Source organism: Hippocampus bargibanti, linkage group LG01 (genome assembly GCF_051943395.1).
Source record: "Hippocampus bargibanti isolate YZ-2025 linkage group LG01, ASM5194339v1, whole genome shotgun sequence".
Taxonomy (NCBI): Eukaryota; Metazoa; Chordata; class Actinopteri; order Syngnathiformes; family Syngnathidae; genus Hippocampus; species Hippocampus bargibanti.
Genome location: NC_142734.1, coordinates 535,025 through 541,024, shown reverse-complemented (window position 1 = coordinate 541,024; position 6,000 = coordinate 535,025).

The following is a 6,000-nucleotide window of genomic DNA, read 5'->3' as shown; positions in this document are numbered from 1 at the left end:
ATACCTTATTTATGTATAATAAATGTGATATGGTATTATAATTAAAGAAATAAAATGTATAATGTAAAATGTATAATAAAGTCGTTTTCTACTTTCGGTTAATAAGGTGGACACGGTACGTTATTAATTTGCTTATTTACTGCATGTCTTGTCGAATGTATTGTAATGTTGTCGTATTAATGTCCTTTAGTGTTCACGGTGTTCCAAGTGTTCCACAAGAAACGTTTGTGACGTCAGTACGAAGCGTCATCCTTGACCAGCTTGATACATCGTTGGATTTCGCTATCAGACTTACGAATTCTGTAGTTATGAGTAGTCCAAGAATGAAGTTCGGCTACGGTAGGATTCATTACTTTTCAATATCCAGACAGGGAACAAATCTGATCAAGGGGATTACAAAAGCCTTTGTAGTGGATCGTTTAAACCTCATTGCTAGGACGACAATCAATCGGTGCAGTGGATCCAGTCTACTTTTGACCTTGCCCTGCTCTCCAAAGATCTGATGAACAAAGGCTTAAGAGCACACTGAACAGAGGTCCCGACGCAGCGGAGGTCAAGAGAATGTGAGGCATGGCCAACGGCGTTCAAATGATCCTTTGAACGGCTGCAGATCTATCAAGTCGAGAGAAGGGGGAGGCGGCCTCGAAGGAAGCTATCGAGAATGATGGACGGGCACATGAGTGCATCGGAGCCTCTCGGAGGGTATTTGGCACTTCACAGGAGGACACAATCTATTGCCATGATTGGACACGTGCAAAATAGAACGCTGGATTTGTGGACTGGATCAAGCACAATATCAAGCCATAAATCTAAGATGGCATCTGGAATCATTTCAAATCACTCACATGTGCTGGCACAGCGATACCTTGGCTTACAAACGTCATTGGTTCCCAGACAGAGTGTGTATCCCAATAAATTATTTCCCATAGGAAACCATTCAAGTGAGAATAATCCGTTCGAGGTCCCCATAAAAAATAATTTTTACTTTACAATTTTTAAGCCTTAAAACTACACAAAATATACATTATTATATGTAGAATAAATGTGCTATGGTATTATAATTAAAGAAATAAACGGTGCAGTATAATAAAGTTGTTTTATTGACCTTTGTGGTGGTTGTTGATGGCTTGATGGAATGGTTTCATCAGCATTAAACACTTGATGAGGAAAGTATCCTTCTTCTTTCACCATCTTGAGGAATGATCCCTTGTAGGTGATTTCTCTGCGGCTACACTGAGTACTTCTATTGTCCTGACTGATTATTGTTATTGTCCTGCCTGAGTATGTGGGCTAAAACTGGCCTGATTGCCCCATTTGCTCTGGCATCACCTCCTGGTAGTCCTCTGCTCCCCCCAACCTGAGAGCAGGGACCAATCCTAGCATAGTCTGGCACCGCCACCCTGGACAGAGGGATATATATAGGGCCGAAACTACTGGCAAAAGAGGCTCTTGGATGACAAGCGAAACATCCGACACCTTCAAAGAAGTACAGATAACGGCTGAAGAAACCTTTTCAGCGATTGCTTGGCAATATGATGGTTCTGTATTACCTTGCGGCCACCTGTGAGCCTTTTCAAAGCGTTCTATGAAGAACCAAATGAACTTTCAAAACCATAGACCAGTGGTTCTTAATCTTGTTGGAGGCAGCGAACCCCACTCTTTCATACGCTCATTCACCGAACCCTTCTTTCAATGAGCACTAATTGCAGACTAGACTGAGAGGTGGACTTCTGCGGCAGAGGATCCACCGAACCCCTGGGACCGACTCACCGAACCCCAAAGGGTTTGATCCAAGCCAGTTTAAGAACCACTGCCATAGAATAAAAGGTGCGCAGCCATGCACAATTTCTTGTCCAAGTGGCACAATGACAAAAGTTCACCATAAAGTGCACGTTTGGTAATCTATAGAATTATTTAACCCTCTAAAAGGGAAATGTTTGAAAACTTGTAATGCACACCTACAGACATACAGTCCAATCCAGCTTTTGTTCTCTGTACAGCGGTTGTGAGCTTATTTTCTTCTTGGATAAGCTTCTCTGAACTGTAATATGTGGCAAATGAACATTCTCTCTTAATCCACCCACCGCTGTGCTTTCAAATCACTCGTCTGCACTATGTTTCACTTTTTTTGCCACTTTATTTTGGCTCTTTAATGATACTTTTAACACGGGGAATACGATTAGCTGTGACGGGGATGAATCCAGTAAGTTTCAGAGGAGCTCAAATACTCTATCTGGCTTCAACAGCAAACTGACTCTCCTCTCATAGGCCAGTGTGCCAATTCTAACTTTACATCAGTGGGAATCCTCCCAATAGGATTGCCCAGTATCATTTCTATTATATCACTGAGTATGTCAAAATGTCTTTTTAGCCTTTGCTGCATCTCTGGAGAAAGACTTTGTAAAGAGAACTATAAGTTTGATAATATACAGATAGTTACTGTATATACTGTATTTTAGTCCCCCACCCATTTTTCCTCAAACCGACAGGGAAAGCTACGAAGAAGTTAGAGGTTCTTCTGACTTGTTTCTGAAGCAAATGCAAGGATATTCTGTACTTACACGACTACTAATCAGACATTGGAAAGCTTCAGTGTTAAAGGACAACCGACACCATTTTTTTGTTTCCTGACTGACATTAAAAAAAAAAATTAAAAAAAATGTTTTATAAGCATCTAAAATACCCAAAACACGCAGGCTGATATTTTACTCAAATGCAAAACACCAATAAAAATGACTTCAAGTGTCCCAAAACTACTTCAAAATGAATCCACCGAACCCCTGAGACTGACTCACCAAACCCACTTTTAAAACCACTGGAATAGACAGACCTGAAAACATGCTTTTTTAATATGCTTATACAGTGATACCTTGGGTTAGAAACTTCATTGGTTCCCAGACAGAGAGTGCAAGGCAAAAAGTGTGTATCCCAAAAAATAATTTCCCAGAGGAAACCATTAACATGAGAACAATCCGTTCCTAGGTCCCCATAAAACATAATTTTCGACTTTCTAATTTTCTAAGCCTTAAAACGACACAAAATACATCATTTTATGTATAATAAATGTGCTATGGTATTATAATTAAATAAATAAACTGTACCGTATAATAAAGTAATTTTATTTACCTTTGTGATGGTCCTTAATGGCTTGATGGAATGGAGTCATCAGCATGAAACACTTGATGAGGAACGTAACCTTCTTTCACCATCTTAAGGAATGATCCCTTGTAAGCTTTGGCAGCTTTCTCGTCAGAACTGGTTACCTCGCCATGACGAATGACACTATAAATCCCCGTACGACGCTTAGAAGTTCTCGAACCATCCGTGGCTAGCCTTGAAATCATGATTGGATGATCCAGGTTGCCTCTTGACGATATCCGAGTGAAGTTGCCGTGCTTTCTCTGCTATAATTTTACCGAGTTCCTCATCAATTGTATTCTGTTTCGCTGGGTTGATAGCTTTTTGCATCAAGTGTACAGATGGCTTATGTGGGTTATTTGTGGAGCCTGATTGATGTGATATTTTAACCTTGCAGTCTACACTCTGCCTTTGAACTGTGAAAGTTGAAACTCTGACTGTTGTCTGCCTGTCTCTTTAATGTTTATGCCCCCCCCCCTCACTGCTGCGTTCTTGACCAACGGGCTCGTTGGCGAACGATACATCACTTATTGAGGCAGCTCCGTGTATGAAAAAAAGTTCGTAAGCCACGGGGTTCGTAGAACCGAGGAATCACTGTAGTTATCTTATGTAACCACCCTGTTATTGCTACTGCACCACATGTACCTCCATCGCCCGAAAGTGATGGTTGACATGAAAATCGTTCCTCTCATTGCTTCAGAACAATGAGTACCTGAACGATTTCTCAGACAAATTGCAGCACTTCGGTCCTTCGAGATCAATTAACATTATGATACGTCTGTGTAAGCTCTCAGTCGTACAGGAGTGGTCCATCGATGAGAAGGTTTCTTCAGCCGTCATCTGTACAAAAGTGTACTTTTGTACAGATGACGGCTGAAGAAACCTTCTCATCGATTAACATTATGATGTTAGATCAGGCCTTTCAATAATTGGATCGGTGACTTGAGCTAGGCAGTCGTGTCACGTGACCTTTCCTCCTGGCTCAGCATCTTCAATTTTTTCTGCAGTTTGAAATACAAATCGAGTAAAGACCAAAAGTCACACATCATCACATGAGATTGCACCACATCGCCGTATTATTGTACTTTAAGCCAATTATTGTTGTTTTTGTCTTCAAATTAAACATTTAGCACCACTAAATGAACGGTAAGTGAAAATAAGTGTGCTGACTTTTAGTCGGTTGGCCATTTATATCTGCTTATGACTATTCATATTTGCCTGCGGTCATATGACTCATCGTGTGGCAACTAAAAATAAGGTCGTGATTTATTTGACCTTAAAAATGTTCTTACTGGAGCTGCAAGACGACGGCAGTTTAAAAAAAAACATGTGAAAGACACCATGCATCAGTACGGAAGAGCATTAAGGCCAGGTTGAAACATATAGATTTTTAGAGACGGGGTATTATTCGGATTAAAAAAGGTGCACATCTGCTTGATTAAAAGTCACAAATTTGCGATATTCAAACTCGCAAATTTGCTAGATTTAAAGTCACAAATTTGCGATATTTAAACTCGCAAATTTGCTTGAATCTAGCAAATTTGCAAGTTTGAATCTGTCAAATTTGTAACTTTAAATCTAGCAAATTTGTGAGTTTGAAACTCGCAAATGTGCGCCTTTTTTTCTCAGAATAATAGCCCATCTGTAAAAAAAAATATCTATATTTCAACTTGGCCCTAATGCTCTTCCGCGCATCAGCATATTGACTCCTTCCTATTTTAGAGTGGCCACAACTGCGCACACACACACACACACGCATGTGCACACAAACATAGGCACATCAAATAGTTTCCCTGGTGTCGAAGCAATTAATCGGCGACAGCTAATCAAGATGTATGCGGGAGAATCCTCACCAGTGGAGTCGTCCGTCATTGGTGGTTGGTCAGTAACAAACGGCTGGTGGAGAATCAATACTTTCCAATTAGGTTCCAATTGCTCTCAAGAGACACCAATGTTCCACAATATATCTAATCATGTGTTGTTTTTCAGAACACAGCTTCTTCCATTAACTGTCAGTGTCACATTTACAGTGGAACTTCATTTACTCACATAATGGTCAAAATAAGAATAAAATAATGCTAATATCATCCATTCATTCAATCATTTCTGAAAACCCTTATTCCCACGAGGGTTGTGGCTATAGTGGAGACCTTGAGAGCTTTGAAAGGTGCTGAGAAATCAAATGTATTATTATTATTACTGTATCTATTAGCTAGATAGCTAGCTTTATATCTATTTGAGTTACTTCCGGGTTGAGTGAACGCTGGCGCGTGTGGCTCCCGCTGCTCACCTGCAGAACAAAACTGACCCCGTGGCTGTAAAGTGTCCTTGAGAGTTTTGAAAGGCGCTTAGAAACCAAATGTATTATGATTGTTATGATGATGATTATTATTATTATTATACATACATACATACATACATACATACATACTCATACGCATGTATGTGCATGTGTGTGTGTAGAATATAATATGATGATATGATATGATAGCCTGTAATCAGAAGAGCAAGCTGAGAAAATGGCCAACACGAATGCTACTGTGAGCACGCAGCCCTTTTTCAATTCAAGCTGACAGTTGCTATTTCATTCAGCCAACGAGACACACACACACACACACACACACGCACACACGCACGCGAACCCCCTCGACACACAAACAGCATCTCTGTACCTTGGGGGGGGGGGGTGCAGATTGTTTGACGCTGGCCACCCTCCCCGAAGCCAGTCAATCACATGATTGGCTTAGCAGGTGTAATGGCCTCAGAAGGGCAATGGAAATGAGGGTGTGCACTTCTTCCTCCAAGGTGGGCTGCGGAGGCCATTGCTAAATCAACAGCGTCACCGCAGCGTCGCTCGCTTCC